This window comes from Sander vitreus, chromosome 13, assembly GCF_031162955.1.
Source record: "Sander vitreus isolate 19-12246 chromosome 13, sanVit1, whole genome shotgun sequence".
Lineage (NCBI taxonomy): Eukaryota > Metazoa > Chordata > Actinopteri > Perciformes > Percidae > Sander > Sander vitreus.
The window spans coordinates 12,846,738-12,860,823 of record NC_135867.1 but is presented as its reverse complement, the minus strand read 5'-3'; the positions used below and the strand labels follow the sequence as shown (position 1 = coordinate 12,860,823).

Sequence of the window (14,086 nt, the reverse complement as noted above, 5' to 3'; positions counted from 1 at the left end):
TTACAGTCTTTGCCGTGAGAGTGTCCATGTGCATCAGTGTAGACACGCTAACACGTTCATCTTCACCTGCTCATGTCTCTGGTGGCCATTTACAGACGTGTTTGCTGCCTAGCAGCATAATGTTTGTGTGAGTGTTTGTCATTTCATGATTATAATTCTCCCTTGGACTTTTAACACACGTCAGAAGCAGAGTAGCATTTAAGATGCACATGTCTAACATGTAGGCCTATGTCGATTTAATCCTGGTTTATTTGCTGCCTCTTAACTGTAACTTCAGAGGTCAGACCAGTAGCCTTGTTATTGAACAGCTGTATTTTATATTTTAAATATAGAAAAGATGTGGGTGTCATACAACTGTATTAATTATGTGCGTGTATTCAATCTTTCAGTGCATGTGTGTGAGTGCATTTAACACCTGGTATTATAAATAGCCTAAGTAAAGCTTTGTTTTAATTAATAACCCATACAACAGATTTATAATAAAACATGTTCATATAGACAAATCAATTAGGCTACCATGTGATTGTTTGTGATGCTATACTTTTCAAACCTTCACTGTAGTCATAGCCTACTGTCATAAACTCATAAAAAGACAGACATGTTGCTTTATGTCCTGAGCAATGAGGCTGCTCTACAACTCCCTTTAATGTCTTCCTGCTAGCCTAGAAATGTGGTTCTGGCTTGTCAGGCTATCTTCCTGCGTGAATAAGAAAATACTATTAATAACAGGTCGATCTGCTGCCTCATGAGCTGCACAAAGCGTGCACACGTCAGATCCGTGCAGATTCTGACGTCCGCTTCGCGTAGCTTCTACGTCATTACGCTGCCAGCTGATCGGAGGGGAAGCCGGTGTGTGTCTGACTTGCTTGAGAGAGTGTGTGTGTGTGTGTGTGAGTGAGTGAGAGAGAGAGAGAGAGAGAGAGAGAGAGAGAGAGAGAGAGAGAGAGGAGTTGTGTAAAAGGGGCTGAAGTCCTGCGCTGCGTCCTACACTGCTGCTGCGCTGCTAAGAAAAGTAGGCTGACCACCAGCAGATATATAAAAGCTGCCAGACCGTTTTATATCGTGGACGTAGGCCTAAAACAAACAGACAACGACACACCCTGGTGTAGGTCCACGACTCCGCCGGAGTAGTGGGCGAGGCAGCCTGAACTCCGCTGGACCGTCCTGATGGTTGGCCGCGCAGGAGCAACCCGGCCGGTGGTCAAGGTGGGGCGTAGGCTATGACTTGCTGTGAGGCTGTCTGTGTGTTTCTGCTGGCTAAACGCTTCTTCCTGTCAGCCTGATTTAGCCTGTGGCGGCTTGATGACCCAGTTTGCGTTGAAACGGTAACTGGGAAACCAGTCCTTAATAATATTCATGTAGATTTCTGGTTAACAGCAGCAGCTTTCTGCACAATTTGGCGCCGTCAGATTGTCGAGGATATAGATTTGATGTTAGTAGTTCTGGCTGAAGGCCTGTCTGTGTCATGTAGATCATATCCTCCAGGCCCACTGACACAGAGGTGCTGAAATTAATCATGGGCACCCTAGAAATTTGACCACGACCTCTAAGCTCCTGCAAACATTTAATCAACATTTAGATGATGTTATTTTACAAAGGCTGGTAGCAGCTAAATGGATGCTTGGAATGTGCTAAAAAGTCAGAATTATGTCTAAATTAACACCGAATGGAACAGAAAAGCCAGCAAAGGTACACAGACAGCATGCTATAAGTGCTAAAAGATTCACAGGTGTATTTTACATTATATTTAAACCAATTGTGTCACGAAGTATAGAAAAACTGAACAATTGTAGCCTACTCAAGTCTCCAGAGAATTTGTTTAGTAATATGTACTAGCACTTAACTGTCAAATGTTGTATTATAGGCTATATCAACCTGTGAAGTCTGCATTTATGTAATCCATATGTGTCAAAAAGTGTCAGATTTGCTGAGTTCATAATAGGCCAAGGAAAAGGCCTGTGCTCAAGTAGGGGATAGGTGAAAATCAGGAAGATAACTAGGGCGATAGATAACATTTCTCAGTAATGCAGTGACGCCAGCAGTCATCTGATCTTTCTTTAAATTAAAGATATACACAAGAATATTACTTTAGATGTCTGTAAGAACGAGTTAAACATTCTTACAGCAGGTGACGTATTTAGGCCTCTATGTACAGCTCAAGTCTCCTCCACTCATTTATTTACAATTCTGTTTTTTATATTTTAAAAGCAAAGTGCAGTTATGCATACCTAAAGTGGTATTTCTCTGGGATATTGGTTAGGAAGGGAAAGCTTACAGTAGTGTACGTTACATCGATGGAGCCTGTCTTACATAATTGTACAGCCAGAGTTCAGTGTGCCGGTAGGAATGCGCAATAGGCTGTGTCACGAGCTGCATTTGTGCCATTGCAACCCGGAGCGTGACAAGCCACCCTGTCAATGGGGATCACACGGCAATGACAGGGTGTCAGTTAAAAAGCAACTAATCTTGACTACATGTGTTGTTTGCCCTGCATCCAGGCAAAAATAAGCAACCTCCCCTGTGCTGGTTTTATTGCCTACATTTGCAGAAGTGAAGCCATCTTGCTCAACTTGGGTTACACCCTTCATTCCTATTGCGTGCCTTGTCAAGGGAGGATGGGGCAAGAATGGATGTGTTATGTGGGTTCATTTAGGGGAAAATAAATCCAGTTCTTTCAAACAAAATGGCACAGACTGCCTGAGGACAGGCTTACAGGCCTCATACCATACCATCTCCCAGGATGTCATGAATTCAGAATGGCATTCAGCTATTCCTCTTAGCAAGTAAAAACAACACACACCCTTTATTTGTACTGATCTCGGGATTAAAGTCAGATAGCCTTCAAAGTCCTGAAAACCGCTAGCAGCAAGAGCATAAGAAGAGGCTCCCTGCACTATGATCAGTGTGTTGCCAAAGCCACCGCCCTTTCTCTGTCTTTGTCCCAATTCCCAGTCTAAAATGATCAGTGTATATTGCAGACTACAATGTGGGGGAGTAAACTCTCTCCAACATGGGCCCCTACCCACACAGCAGAGGAATTTATGTATATGTAATAAAACATTTAATTATCGCGTGTTTCTGTTCACAGAGGTGTAGCAGCAGTATGCAAATCTACAACTCCTGTCATTTCATCTGATAATTCTACAATTCCTCACATATTTGCTTACACAGTTTCATCCCTGATGGTCAGACCGATGATTGAAGTATCTTATCTCGTCACCTCATGTAGGATTCTCACACAATGGCATGACCCTGATTATGAAAAGATCAAATGAGTTAACTCGTAGCATAGAGAGAGGTCTGACCCACTCGCCATCATAATGCCCTTTTTTTCGTTTTCTGTTCTGTTCTCTTCAAAAGAAGTGTGCAACTTCCACCTGTTCGCATCTCACCTGACTTTTATTATTTATAATTTTCAGTAATATTTAAACTCTCTAGATAAATAAATCTGCTCTGGTTCTTGCAGCTAAGTCTAAAAAAATGTCAATAATTCCTCCTTGCATTGTACATGGTGCCTTCACACTCCGTTTACACACCATCATACCTTTTTCTTTTTTACACGGACATCCTGCCTGCTCAACTCCAGTGTGTCTTTCCTTTTTCTTATCCTCCCTGTTGTGGCAGAGTATGCACGTCCCAGATAAGCTTAGTCTTTTGTCTATTAGACTGTATTAGACTGTGTTATCTCTTGTTACACCATTGCCCCATGTATAAAAGCCTGTCTCAAGGCCTTCCACAGTGGCTGTCATGTGGCTCAGTCTGACTCCCTCGCTTGGATAATGCCAGAGAAAAGGAGAGAAGGAGAGGGGAGGGTGAACCTGACAGAGAAGCCACGTCCGCCTCGTCTGCTGCAGACCAGATGTTAACGAGTAGATAGAGAAAAGAAGGGTGAAGGATAGAGGGATGGAAAAGCAGGAGTGGAAGAGACCGTGCGAGCCCACAGCAGCCGGATGGAATTTCTAACATACGCAGCTGGAATGTCAGGAATGCAGGACAGTCTGATCTGACTGAGAGAGAGGGTAGAGAGGACAGACAAGTTAGGAAAGACTCAAAAAGAAGAAGTAGAAGAGATATGGGAAGAGAGTGGCACAGCAAAATAGTCGGGGGCTCAACACTGCCCGTCATTGTGAACATAAAGATACAGAGTCACTGTTTGTGGAAGGAGTGGCATACTATGGAACAAATAACTTATTCAGTTTAAGTTTGAGGTTGTGGCAGCCACAGTCAACAGTTATGACTATCAGCGGCCCTGTGTGTGGCCCCATGGATGCATGAAGAGAACGGTGTGGCCCGAGGACTTTTAGTGTACATTCTACATTCTCTCCCCTGACTTAATTCAGACCAACACTGGCAGGAGCGCGTGTGCAGGCCTGTGTGGGGGAGGAGGGCGGTGGTTGACTTTATGATACAGATGTGACAAATGCCGGCCTTCTTTTGCTAAAGATCCACTTTTTTTGCAACATACAGTTCACAAGATTGTGTCAAATCAGTGTTTCTGGCATTTGTTATTAGTCATGCTTGTGGTGTGTCTCTAGAGATGGCAGTGTCAGTCGCTCCATCATTTTGGTCCAGCTTGTAATATCTCAACTCAACCTATGGACGGATTGCCATGAATTTTGGTACACACATTCATGAACTGTAATAACTTTTCATATAACACCATCATCAGGTCATGGCCAATTAACCAATGGCATTCTCGTCAGCCTCAGTTTTACTTTGCTATTAGCAAAATGTTAGCATGCTAACATGCTACACTAAGATGGTGAACATTATACCTGTGTACACTGTGCCTAAATACCAAGCAGCAACCTCCGGGCCTGAAAACTGAAGCCAATGTGGAAGTGGCTTAAACCCACATTTTATCTAATGGCCAGCAGGGGGTGAACGCCACTGTTTGCAAGAAGTCTGATTGTATAGTCTATAAGAAAATGACCCTACTTCTCACTTGATTTAGTAAACAATTTCCTAATGAGTTTAGGGTCTCAATCGCTAGTTTTAAGTCTATTTCAATACAGCATGATAAATTATGGACCCATTTATTTTTTTAAACACGATAAAGCAGGGCATACTTTTGGGCATGGCAACGTTATCATTGACAAGTTGCTACCATGGCACCGTGCATAGTGTGCTTGTGTTGTCTGTCAGATCCACCCCTCATTCCTCCACAGCTCCACCCTCTTGTCCAAATATATGTAGTCACATCTGGCTGCAACAAAACCAAGACGGCATCAACCAAAATGCCAAGCTTGAGGCTTGAAAACGGTAGTTCACAAACCAATGGGTGATGTCACAGTGGCCACGTTATACATTCTATGCAACAGCTTCACAGAGGCACTAGCATGACTGTAGTCTCTGCCGTGTTTCCTGGTGGCCAACAGCGGTACTGCAAACATTTTAAATCCTCTGTTTCCCCTATAGAGCGCCATTATAAAAGATATGTCTTTTAAAACTGATGACTGGACAAGTCATTTATTACTCTTTGTATTATGAATTTTAATAATCAAGGGTCTAGGGAAGCCATTTGTATGTGCATCTTGGGATGACACACTAAAACACGTGTGCAGTGGGCCACAAAAGGTGGAAGCAAACCAGGAAGAGACAACACCTTTGCCGTGCGCACTAGTGTGCAACTGCCAGAAAAAGGCTCAAAGTGTGTGGCTTCTGCCAAGTGCCAATGTCTTTTTGCCTTTTAAATAAATAAACTTAATTATTTACAAAAAGATAAACATGGGGTGTGAAGGGTAGCTACATCAGCAGTGTAAAGCAAAAATGTCAAACAAACCAAATAGGCCTACTGGAGATGTGGAGCCTTTCGAGAGAGCAGTCTTGCTTAAATAGGCCTGGTAGAAGTTCCAGCACATTCGGTTAGCGAGTCTCAGCTCTCACCGCAGACTCCTGAAAGAGAGGAGAGGTGAAAATCCTGCAGGCAGAGCAGAAGAGACATTGCAGCAACTTTCATTGGAATTAATGGGCGCCATTTTATAGTCCAGTAATCAGTTACATGACTCACTAATTTACAAAATTAACACTTGATTGTAGAACATTTATGAGACCCTGCTTTGATTGGGAAACAAGTGTTAATCTGGCACGACATTGGCAGATTTATTTTGGTGCTTTAAAAAAAAAAGATAAGAGTAGTAGATTTGACTATTGACTTTTTTTTATTTTTTCAGTGTACATCAGTCACAAGTCAGAACAGGCCTCTGTTCATGCTGACTCACCCACACTGCTGATACATTTGCCAAGAGGTGGGGAGAAATCTTATTTGTGTACAACCTGTGTATTTTCCATTTTTATCAGTTATATATTCGCAAATAGAAATGACTCGATGGCCCTCTCAGGAAGATTCTGAAATAAAATCCAAACTGTGAGACAAAATGATCGCTCCCTGCAGCAGTGTCTGTAAAATGTTATATGTCTTGTTTGTCCCCCCCTGCTGTGCACAGTCTACAGCCCGTGGGACACTCAAATACCTGAGATTATTCTGGTTCTCGTTACTGCAGGAATGTACAGTATGTGTTACTCATCATCAACCAGAGAAGTGGAGCATGTCCTCAATATTTTAAGATCAACGCATTACATTCTTCGAAGGCAAAAAAAGCACAGACCTGCTTTAGCTTTACGTGGGGTCAGTTTTCAAAGTTTTAGTATGTTTAATCTCACTGGACATGTTTCATGTATTTGTACATGCAGTTAACAGGGAACTGTTTATGTCTTTCCCTACATCAGCTCCAACCAATATCCACGCCTTAAGGTCTGGGTTGGCAAGCTAAGTGGTAATTCAGGTAAGAGTTATGTGTTTTCGCAAACAGTATGATCAACAAAAGAGAGGAAATTAAGGGACCGTTCAGTATTTATAGAATGGACCACCGGAGGAAAATAGGGGAGGGTCATGTCTTTTTATTTTTTGCTGAGGGGAGGGTCATCCAACATTTTTTAGTCTGGGCGGGGGGTCACCCAACTTTTTTATTCATGAAAAGAGCAAACTTTCAAAGTGGCTTGTTTGGTGCATATTTATCCATGTAGCTCTCAGTCTCGGCCCCCTAGCAGATGGGTCTGACTGCAATAGTGTGGATTATTATCAGTGGAATAATTACATCTGGCATGACCAGATATTTAATAAATATCTTAAATAACCCAAAACAACTAAATGGTGGTTGGTAATACATCTGATTTCATATACTGCTTTAGTAAAAAAAAAATATTACCTGGCTGACGATGGGAGCAGCAGGACGCAAAAAACGAAAGTTACTGTTGCACTAGTCTGGACATCTTGCCGTGCCAACCTTGCAATAAAGGTTTCCTAAATGCCATGTATATAAATGTGATGTCAGCTTACTAATTGATTGCGGGTTTTGTGTAGATTTGGACTTTTATACGTTTAAACAAAGTGGAATAAACGGCATAATAAACAAAGTGGAGAGGCCTCGTTCACCTGTTTGGAGCTGGCTGGTGAATGTGACGCTTGTATAGGCCTTGCTGGATACACAGTGACTCTGTTTGTGGATCTACTGATCGCTGTGGATTACTTTTTTTCCTGTGTCATTGGATTACGGCAAAATAGCCTACGGATCTTTTTTCTCAACGTGTCTTAACGTTTTATGGTGTGACTGCGCTTCGTTTTTGCGTTTGGAGAGGCATCTCAACAGACTGTAGGTCCAGCACTGATTGTTCACCGTTACATTTTAGTTGAATTTAAGCGTCTGTCTATTGCGTTCCAAAACAGCCGTGCCGCGATTGGATTTTATAAGGGCGAATTGTTAAATTGTTACAATGTAACTTAAAATCTGCTTTAAAAATAAACATGTGTTTTGGAATATAGCCTAATGTTCAGCTTCGGCAGCTTTACCTATGTGCTAAAATAGACAATGATGAAGCTTAGTGACAAGTCCATAGCAATCAGTGTTGAATTGGTTATATCACAGTGTCCTTTGCTGAATGGTCTCAATGTTTTATTGTTTTATTTAATGTGAATAATAGTTTACTAGAGGAGTAACTTAGTATTTGAAGTAATGCAGGAAGTGTGCATTTAGTTTCCATGCTTATTGTGTTTCCACAACAATGTTAGTGAGTAAATCTACTAAAATGGCCACCACACCATAACAGAGGAGTGGGATGTATAAGATGAGAATGCAGAGGTTAACTCTTGTATGTCAGGACTGTAAAAACCAAATGGTATCTGTACTTCTTTCCTAAGTGCAAAATTGCACACAAGGGGAGGGTCATAGGAAAATTATTACTGATGAGGGGAGGGTCAAGTCTTTTTAGGTTAGAGGCCACAAAACTCCTCCGGTGGCCCCTTAATTAAATAACAAACAGTCCCTAAAGCTTTAGTGTGTAACTTTTTGTGCGGTCACGGAAGGCTTGTATCACGTGGACGCGCCGACAGTTTTGTTGTCATTACTTAGAATTCCTCATGGGGGCAGCAGAAACTACGCACCATAGCTTTAAAAAGAAAAAGGAATAAAATATTCGAAAACCCCATGTTTGTGGCTCTATGAAGTTATAGACTCAGTGGAGATTTTAGCTAAATGTTAAAGTCAGCATGCAAGCATGCTCACAATGGCAATGCTAACATACTGATGTTTAGCAGGTTTACAATGTTCACCATTTTAGTTCAGTGTGTTAGCATGCTAACGGATGCTAATTAGTACAGCACAAAGTACAGCTGACGGGATTGTCATTAGTTTTACAGGTATTTGGTCATAAACTGGTTACATGTATACATATAGTGGATTTAGTGTAGACACAATTCATCTTATATATATATTTAATTATCTTTTCTATGTGAACATGTCAATGTCATGTCAGTTGGAGAAAGTTGCCTGCCTAAAACAACTACTTAACACACCCCAAACTCCAGATTAATATGATGGAGATTAGCTACTTCTATCTATTCATGTCTATTCTACTTTTTCACATGTAAACACGCAACTTAGTCAGACTTATGCAAAGTGTGCTTTGAACTTACAAGCTTCAACATGTAGAACACATATATCCGGTGTAGGTACATGCTTCCTCTCTCGGAAACACCTGAACATTCACTTGATTAATTAATACTTCAAAAACAATAAGTTCTTAAGACTTCTGAAAGGATTCCAGGATCTTTGCTAGAGGCTGTCTACTCCTCTTCATCTCCTCTTGCTCATGCTTTGTAACCACGGTAACTGGAAAAAAAAGAAGAAAAGGAACTGGCCTGTGATTTTTGAGCATCCTAACTAAGAGAATATCTAAGAATGTCTTGCTGGCACCGTCTGACGTGCAGAGGCAGAGCTGAGCAGCTGATGCATGTATCCCTACTGGTAATCTGATGCATGATCTTTTGTGCATCTCCCCAGTCCTTCTTACATATCAGATCATTTCACCCACTTACTCACAGCTGATCGCACACTCTGTGGCTCAACTGCACCCACTTACTGTACGTGTGTGTGACTGGCTGCAGACCACCTCATACCCACGCTACCAGAGCAGGGAGTTTAGAGGGGAAGTTAAAACGATCTTTTCTTCTCTTTCTGCAGGAATACGTGCACCTAAAGCAGACGAAGGAAGGAGGAGTCCCCATTTGTGCTTTAAAGCTGGCTGTCTTTTACTCCAGGGTGTCTCTCACGCTCTCTGGCTGACACCCAGCGCTCTATCACCCTTGGCCCCAAATGGCTGACACACAGCAGTTCTTCACTGGCAAGCTTTATGTTCCTGTACACATGCTAAAGCTGCCAGCTGAAGAACTGCTCTGGTCAGCCCTGCCCCGGGTGACTCAAGAAGAGGAAGTCGATGGGGGTTGCTGGGAAGAGGACTGAGAAAGGCAGTGTTTCACACACTCAGTAGTCAGACTGGACTTTAATAGCCGGAAAGTTTTGAGCCACCATTGTTTATATTCCTGTGTTAATCACATCTAAGGTATATTTTACTTTAGGCAGTACAGAATGCTTATGTTGTGGTCTTTTTCTCACAGAAACCTGCATACATTTTGTGCATGATGTGTGTTTTTTTTTTTCCTACAATAAAGAACAATATTTCCTCAAACTACAGGTTTATTGTTGTGAACAAAACTGAACTATGAACAATAAAACACATACCAGCACTGAAGGCTCTCTTGTCCAAAAATCACACACACACACACACACACACACACACACACACACACACACACACACACACACACACAGATACATACAAAATATGTCACACTCATCCCTTGTAACCTATAAATCTCTGGGGATCCCATTAAAGAGGAACAAGAAAGATCAGATTAAATTGAAATGCTCTTTAAATTTAAAACTTCAGATATTTGCAATAACTTCTTAAAGTGCTGACATTTAGTCAGGACTGTATGAATCAGTTTTAGTTTGCTGTTTTTATTCGATGTTAAAGATATGTGTATGTTCTTCAGGGCTTAAATGCATCACCAGCTGCTACAAACTACAAACTTTTACAGACTCAGGAAGGTATTGATGTGAAATAATCCTTAAAATTGACCAATATTCACTTCAATGCTTAGTTTATTTGGCATCAGCAGCAGGTTAGTTCATTAACTGTATTACTGTAAATCGAATTGCTTTAATGAAGAAAACATTTTGTTTCAACTCTGTCTCCTTCAATTTATAAAATGGCCCTATTGTCATATTTATCAAATTAAATGCTTGTAATTTTCGAGCAAATAGTGCATTCTCCATTTTTCTTCTGATTGAGCTTTGCTGGTTTGCACTGCCAAGAAAAAAACGAACGAACTGAATAGATAATTGTATCAATATATTGTTTACACTAATTATTGGCCCATTTCAAAGACAGATATCTGTAAATTAGGGGAAATAATCTGAAACTGGGGTGTTGCCGCATTTAAACCTACAATTTAACAACCTACAATGTGGTTTTGGTGCAGTTTCCCCAAAATCACCACTAGGTGGCGTGATCATCTGTCCAAAACTGCCAGAGAGCCTTGTTTCACTGAAGAAAAATGAGGGAAATAAAGTCAGACTGGATTATTGCCACCTAATGAGGATGAACATGGTATTAAATATGTGGGTTCAATTCAATCATCACTGATGAAACGTTGCCCTATCCAGTGGTGGAAGAAGTATTCAGATCCTGTACTTAAGTAAATCTAGGCCTACTAATACCACACTGTAAAAATACTCTGTTACAAGTAAAAGTCCTGCATTGAAAATGTTACTTAAGTAAAAGAATGTAAGTATCATCAGGAAAATGTACTTAAAGTTTTAAAGTAAAAGTACTCAATGCAGAAAAAGGCTCACATTTTAGAAACTGGAAATGATCCAAACAGTTCTGTCAATCAACTAAGTGTTTAAAGGTCCAATCATTTCAGCTGGACTTGTAAGCAGTTATATTGTTGGGTAGTTTAATTTATAATAAAACATCGTATTTCATTAGGGGTCGTTGTGTTTTGTGTTGCAAAAACACACAAGAATACTTCCGGGGCACCCCAGTGCGTGTGCGACCCAGCAGCTTGGCCATCCATTGTTTGTTTTTTACTTTCTTATCGTTTTATTGAGTGTCTATTGAGGATGTTAATGTTTATCCGTGAGTGAAAGCACCAGTGATCCAGAGATGCGGCTTCTAAGGACTTTCGATCAACTGTTAGCAATATTTATTGTGATAACGCTACTGCTGGAACTCTCCACCTGCCAAGGTTCGGAGTACGGAGTAGCCTACTTGGTAACGTTATTCACAGCCGAGAGTTTCTGATCTCCCTACGAACATCGTCTGCCGGTATTATACCAGATATTCCGGCGGAGCTGTGCAGATTGCATACACGGAGCAAACATCGCAAAGAGGGAGAAGAGGAGGCCTGCATCGGAGACTTAAAAATCTCAGGCTCGATAACCGCCGTAGGGCAACCCCCACTCCCCACAATCCTGCTGTCAAACGTCCAGTCATTAAGACACAAGACAGATGAGCTGGAAGCTTGGATCAGGTGCAAACCCGGCATAAAAGACACTTGTCTTCTCGCCTTTTCGGAAACATGGCTGAGGGAGTCCGACCGGTGTGCCAGTTTAGCTGGTGATCATGTTAACTGGTGATATTTGCATGAAATCAGTGAATATTCAACAAGGCCAGAGGCTCACATTTTCACGAAGTGTTTGCAAGTGAGACAAAATAATGGCTATCGCTGAAAACGTCACCATTTTTTTTTTTATGTATAGCCTAATACATGTCCGTTTAAGCATTATCCACAGAAATACGACACATACTGTATGAACGGAAAAAAATAAAACGAAACAACGCACTAGAAATCTAGCTGGGATTCGAACCGTGGATGTCATGGACAAAAAAAAATGAACAGACTAAATTTTACGTCATCTATACCGCTACACTATAGACCAATACAACATTATTGGGATTTCTAGCTATATATTGGACTTTTAGTCTAAGTTAACATAGAGAAATATTCCAGTATACACCAGTAAATATACACCAGTTAACCCATGTTAACTGGTGATATCACAATTTAACATGGGCAAATGCAAGCCTGGAAACAGTGAAGTAGGTTCATCTTTGCCTCACATACCAAAATCTAACTGATGTACAACAAACAGGCATGACCCCACTTAACACTTTATTCCGTTTTGGGGGTAAATACCATATAAAAATGAAACACGTCAGTCACGCGCAAACGTGAAAATGTATCTATATCATATTATTAATGTCTATCTCAGCACAAACAGTCTCTTTCAACCTGTGCCACAAATGGCATTGCCGAACCATCTTCATCTAGTTGGGCTTCTCCCTGTCCGTTGGTTAGTAAACAGGATTCCACATACAGGCCCTGCACGGATTTCCGAAAGGTTAATGCAGTGACAAAGCCTGATTCCTTTCCTCTGAACTGAAAAGTGTTAACAGGGGAAAAAAAAGAGACATTCTATTTAGGGGACATGGTAGAGAAAAAAAACTGTCTCAAGAGAAGACAAAAATGAAATAAGGAAAGCAAAACAGTAAAATTCAAAATCAATATAGCCTAATAGTGGGGATCTAAAAGCAGCCTGGTAATGATTGGGTCATGTGTAAATGCGTGGATGTTACGAGAGAGAGAAGCATCTGCATACAGGGGGATGTATGACTGCTGCAGTACTATTTGTTTCTTTTAATTTATTTTATAACATTACATTATATACATTGCGTGCTAATGCACTTTTTTAAGTTTAACCCTTAATGGATGGGTTGGTTGTAAAACTGAATTGCCCCCTTGGGGACTAATAAAGGTATCTGAATCTTTTATAAACTACATGTGTTGTGTGTGTGGCGAGGAGTGGAATATTTAAATATAAATACTAGAAGGGGGAACTAAAGATAACTAAGGAGAGAAACCAACTTAGGAACCGACATCGCCACCTGGGGACTTGCACCCCGGGATATGAAAACCAAATTCTGGACACAGGGTCGAAACTGATGAGGCAGAGACAGTAGGTAAAACAGAACAAATGTTTTTATTAACAAAAATGATCTAAAAGCAGACAACTATAACAATACTAAAACTCTAATGAAATACAAATAATAAAACTCAAATCAGTGGGCTGGGACTTCAGTGGGGGCAGACTACTGAAAGGATACCCAGTCTCCCTAGTCTGGGGGGCAACACTACAAACACTACAACAAAACATGCACTAACAGAGTCCCAGTGCCTACTTGCATGCAACGGGAGCGAGGTTCGACACGGTGCCTAGCCGCCCACCTGAGGACACCCAGGCCACACCAAAACAGCAAGAGACCAAAAAGAAAGACACTCCTGAAACAAAGAATCAGAAATTAACAAAAACCAACAACCCCATTGGTAACTAAACAATCTCAGAACATATACTCAAGTGAAATAACTGAAATATATTCAAAGTAAACAAACGTATTAAATAAGCTAAGGAAAAGAAAAAGCAAACCTAACAAAAACAAGGTAAAACAGAACAGCAACCACCACCAGGGACCAGCAAAAGGCTAAACTGAGCCAGTTGAGGGCTTTTATACTGCACCTGGGCAGGGGGAGGAGCTAAGGGAGGAGTTTTGCTGGACTACTGGAGTTGCACCTCACTGTGGTTCACTACATGTGCAAAAATCATAATTTGTAAAATAACTAGTAACT

General features: G+C 41.1%; 1 long non-coding RNA gene across 1 annotated transcript; it reads left to right on the top strand.

Moving 5' to 3' along the window:
* The first annotated feature begins 841 nt into the window (after positions 1 to 841).
* On the top strand, positions 842 to 10,081 carry LOC144528071 (uncharacterized). Its single transcript, XR_013502869.1, has 2 exons — positions 842 to 1,206; positions 9,519 to 10,081. It is a non-coding gene; the product is annotated as an uncharacterized LOC144528071 (long non-coding RNA).
* The last annotated feature ends 4,005 nt before the right edge of the window (positions 10,082 to 14,086 follow it).